At 42.9% G+C, this 5,271-nt stretch overlaps 1 non-coding gene across 1 annotated transcript; it reads left to right on the top strand.

The window, feature by feature from the left end:
* Nucleotides 1-1,966: 1,966 nt before the first annotated feature.
* Nucleotides 1,967-2,073, top strand: LOC123458946. Its single transcript, XR_006635880.1, has one exon. It is a non-coding gene; the product is annotated as a U6 spliceosomal RNA (small nuclear RNA).
* Nucleotides 2,074-5,271: the final 3,198 nt, after the last annotated feature.

Genomic DNA, 5,271 nt, shown 5'->3' with positions numbered 1-5,271 from the left:
ATGGTGTCTTAAGCAGTGGGGTCTTACTATTAACCTTTGGTGGGCCATCAAGTACTCTAACAGAATTCTGTCTTATTTGGGGGAATCTTTTAGGTCTCTCTGATCAACAGCTCATTGTAGATATTACCCACATGCTGGCACTGGGAGTGGCAAAGGAGAAGGAAGAAAATATACATAATATAAAATAGAAAGAGAGTGAAGAGAGAGAGAAACAGGAGAAGATTGAGGATAGTCTATCATATCCTCTCCAGGACCCTGTGAATCAGGTGTTCTCTTAGCACCTGATGAAGGTTCAACTCTTTAGTATGTCTTACAGGATGTAGGAGTTTATGGCACCATTTCCATTTGGATCCAGGTTTTTACCCTCCCCTCCTGCCCCACCATCCCTATTGCCCAGTCCTCTAGATGTTTATTAGGTATGCCCATCTTTTGTTGAGAAAAATATTTCATTGGCCTAGGACTCCTCATATAGGCTCTACTGGGCTAGTCAGCAAGCCTATTTTTATCTCCCCAGTGTTGGGATTACAAGCACATAACACAACACCTGTTTTTATTTATTTATTTATTTTTGTGTGTGTGCGTGTGTGTGTGTGTGTTTTGGGATGATGGGGTTTCAAAGTTGGGTCTCCCTTTAGCTAAGGCTGACCTGGAATTTACTCTATAGTCTCAGGGTGGCCTCAAACTCAAAGCAATCCTCCTATCTCTGCCTCCTGAGTGCTGGGATTAAAGGTGTGTGCCACCATGCCTGGCATTCTTTTTCTTTTTCTTTTCTTTCTTTTCTTTTATTTTTAAATATTTTTATTTATTTACTTGAGAATGACAGAGAAAGAGGCAGATAGAGAGAAGGAGAGAGAATGGGTGCACCAGGGCCTCCAGCCACTGCAAATGAATTCCAGACGTGTGTGCCCCCTTGTGCGTCTGGCTAACGTGGGTCCTCGGGAGTTGAGCCTCGAACCGGGGTCATTAGGCTTCACAGGCAAGCACTTAACCGCTAAGCCATCTCTCCAGTCCTCTTTTTCTTTTCAATGTGAGCTCCAAGAATCAAACTCATGATTGCATAACAAATGCTTTACTGACTGGGCTATCTCTTCATCCTTACAAATTCTTTTTTTTTTTTTTTTTTTTTTACTTTCTGAATCTGTAATGTTCTCATTCCCTCTCTCTCTCTCTCTCTCTCTCTCTCATTCTATATGTATTTGTGCTTTATTTTGAATAAATAGATACTGCGTTGGTTGCCTAGCTTTTAGTGTTGCTTATTAAGCCACAGTTCTGATTTTTTATTTTTTAAAAATACTTTTGTTGACTGATCTTAGGGAGAGAAATAGATAAAAAGGAAGATAGAGTGAGAGTGAGTGTGAGTGCACTAGGGCCTCCTTTCACTACAAACTCCAGATACATATGCCACTTTGTGCATTTGGATTTAAGTGGGTCCTGGAGATTTGGGCCTCGGTCATTAGGCTTCGCAGCTAAGTGCCTCAACTGCTGAGTTTTTTGTTTTTATTTTACTGGATGCTATACACTTTATCATATTGCATTAGCTACTTACTTGTTTCTGGGCTCAAACAGCTGACCAGGAGCAGATAATGGAAGGAAAGCATTTATTTTGACACACAGCTTCAAGGTTAATTTCTATATAGATAGGAAAGCCTTGACTAGAGCATGCAGCTAAGGTCATGTCTTCATATTAGCAAGGAGAAACAGACAGAACAAGCTAAGTACAGCAAACTGGGCTGGACTATAAAAGCCAAGCCCACTGCCAGTGACACATTTCCACCAGCAGAGCTCTACCTCCCAAAGGCTTCACTACCTTCCTGAATAGCACTACCAGCTAACAATCAAGTGTTGAAACTCATGAGGGTGTAGGAAACATTGTACACTCAAATCACCTCAATTCCCACTCCAGGCAGGAGGAACAAGGCCATAGCTAGGAAAGACTGGACCAATGCAAGGTCAAAAATCATCAGGAGTGCTCACTTCAGCAGCACATATACTAAAATAGGAACAATACAGAGAAGATTAGCATGGCCCCTGCACAAGGATGACACGCAAATTCATGAAGCATTCCATATTTTAAAAAAAATCATCAGGGAAAATATTAAATCCTGCACTTTCATGTCTCACACCCAGGACTCATGATGAAGTCCTATGGGCTAAGAATGGTTTGGGTAGTTGGGTCTCTGCTGTGCAGTATACATTCAACCAGTGGTCCAGGCAGCCACTGGGTTCTCCAGTTCCCCAGCTTGTCTTCATTTCTTCAATACCAGCACCACTTGCTAAACTCCTCTGCCAAGAGGGGATGAAGCCTGACTTTGGACCACAGTGTCTGATAACTGGCCCTTGACGCACAGCTTCAAGGTTAATTTCTATATAGATAGGAAAGCCTTTCACTCTCCTTTAGGCCTTTTTTCTCTCAAAAGAAACAACACTTCTTCTGGCTTGAGCCTTCAGTAAGTTGAGTCTTGCCCTCAGGACAACTTTTCTGTTCCCCCAGTACAAAGCTGCTGACCCATCCTCAATGGTGGTAGTCACTTTGTCAGTTGAATCTGAGAGGGTTGCTGTCTCTGGGGTTGGGCCCTGAAATATGTTTGCATTTCTTCCTGTGCCAAATGTTATATTTATTTCCTATACTTCTCTGTATTTTTCTTTACCAACATATCAGCCCACTGCTCTTAAATTCAATTTTCCTCAAATCCTCAGAACACATGAAAAATGCAATTTAGCCTTAGTCAGAATATCACATAAACTTTCTCAAGCCCAGCTCCCAACAAAGTCTATTTTTCTGCTCTGAAACCTCATAAGCCTGAGGTACTGTAAATATAGCTTGATGGACTATTCTGGTCAAAGTCGAAAGACCTAACTGCAGTAAGACCTATGGACTGCGAGGTTTGGTTTATGAGAATGAGAAAGAGCTTTGCTTGGACTGGATTAGCAGTTTGTGTGAGGCTTGCTGTTATGCCCACGTCATGGAAAGTTGTTCAGGGTTGCTTTGCATAGAAATTAACTGGTGTGAGCAGAGGGATATGGCACAGGAAAAAAAAATCTTTAGGCCTAAAATGCTGCCCGTTCACCTGCAAATTGTTTGAGATTATGATTTGGAAAGATGGCTTAGCAGTTAAGCGCTTGCCTGTGAAGCCTAAGGACCCTGGTTCAAGGCTCGATTCTCCCAGGACCCACGTTAGCCAGATGCACAAGGGGGCACACGTGTCTGGAGTTCCTTTGCAGTGGCTGGAAGCCCTGGTGTGCCCAGTCTCTCTCTCTCTCTCTCTCTCTCTATCTGCCTCTTTCTCTCTCGGTCACTCTCAAATAAATAAATAAAAATGAACAAAAAATTTAAAAAAAAATTGTTTGAGATTACAATCTTTGAGACTGGGCCAGCTGACCTGTGCTGGGGCAACAGGAAGAATGTAGACTCTTTTGAAGGAGCCTGAGTGCTCAAGGAATGTCCTGTTCTTCAAAGTCTGCTTTATTCAACCCTGGATTAACAAATTGACACCCTGCCTGTTATTGTGGACTATAAGGAATGCAGAAAAGAGAGGGTCATTGAGTTTGCAACATGGTCTTATGTTTTGGAAATGGCCATGGGCAATGTGAAGTGGGTTTTCTGGATGCCCGCATGGAGACCCAATGAAGCTGTGAGGATGAACAGTGGGTTGCAGTGGAGACCCAGGGAAGATGCCAGGACCATGAGATAGCTGCTAAAGAAAGCTGACAGCCACGATGAAGTTTTCCAGGACTGTGAATAGCCTAGCTGGAGGGTTGGAATTGGAACTCCAGAGAGTTGTTGCTGGTCAGAACTATTGGACTTGGAAATTTGTCACTGGCTAGAGTTGTTAGACTTAAAGCTTCAGAGTTTGATTTTTGCCCTGGTTGGTTTAAATCTTGTATTGGTTGAATATTTGTTTGCTATGCCCAATGCCATCTTTGGCAGTATGAATATTTATTCTGTGCCATTGTGGATTTTTTGAGGTTATGATTTTGGTATCATGGCTCAGTTAAAAGACCTTGGATTAGAGCTGGAGAGAAGGCTTGGCAGTTAAGCGCTTGCCTGTGAAGCCTAAGGACCTCAGTTAGAGGCTCAGTTCCCCAGGACCCACATAAGCCAGATGCAGAAGGGGGCACATTCATCTGGAGTTCCTTTGCAGTGGCTGGAGGCCCTGGCATGCCCATTCTCTATCTGCCTCTTTGTCTCCCTGTCGCTCTCAAATAAATAAATAAAAATAAGCAAAAAACTTTTTTTAAAAAGACCTTGGATTATGGAGATGTTTGAACATCATTGGAATTGATAAAAACTGTGGGTATTTTTAAAGTTGGATGTATCCATTGCATTTTACATCATGTATGGTTATCAGTTTATGGAGGCCAGAAGTGGAATGTGGTGGTTTGATTCAGGTGTTCCCCATAAACTTAGGTGTTCTGAATGCTAGGTTCCCAGCTGATGGAGATTTGGGAATTAACACCTTCTGGGGTTAGTATATTGTTGGAGGCAGGCTTATGGGTGTGATAGCCAGTTTCCCCTTGCCAGTGTTTGGCACACTCTCCTGTTGCTATGGTTCACCTTATGTGGGCCAGAGGGTGATGTCCACCCTCTGCTCATGCCATCATTTTCCCTGCCATCGTAAAGTTTCCCCTTGAGTCTGTGAGCCAAAATAAGCCTCTTTTTTTTCCCCACAAGCTGTTATTTTTTTTTTTTTTGGGTGATTTCTACCAGCAATGTGAAGCTGACTGCAGCAGGAAGTTTCTGTCATGGTGTGAAAGGCATGGAATGGAGCAAATAGCCATGTCATACCTTCATATCAACAGGGAGGAAGTAAAAACAAGAGCTGAATACAGCAAGCTGGACTGGACTATAAAACTCCAAGGCCTGCCTCCCTCCCTGTGCCATGACCATCCCAAAAAGTGCCACCTGGGGATTAACCATTTAAACATGTGACTCTATGGGAGGCATTTTAGATTCAAAATGCTACATGCCTTTTTATTCTTTTCATTTTGATGATTTTTTTTTTTTTTTAGTTTTGTACTCAGTGTACACAGTCAAGTCAGTACCATTGCTAGCCTCCTCCCTGTCTTCCCCCCTCTGCAGGGACCCTCCTCGTTGGTGAATATGGGTCATGCATTGTGAGGTCAGCCATCAATTATGGGTAGGAGGCAATGTCTTTGTGTATCATGACCCAATGTGTGGCTCTGACATTCTTTCCGGCCCCTCTTCTACAAATTTTCCTGAGCCATGTTGGGTTCATCATAGGTCGGCTTCAGTGATGAAGTCTTGGGAGC

This window comes from Jaculus jaculus, chromosome 2 (assembly GCF_020740685.1).
Source record: "Jaculus jaculus isolate mJacJac1 chromosome 2, mJacJac1.mat.Y.cur, whole genome shotgun sequence".
NCBI classification, from domain to species: domain Eukaryota; kingdom Metazoa; phylum Chordata; class Mammalia; order Rodentia; family Dipodidae; genus Jaculus; species Jaculus jaculus.
Note: the sequence above shows the minus strand (reverse complement) of the source record. Positions and strands in the feature narration are given on the sequence as shown.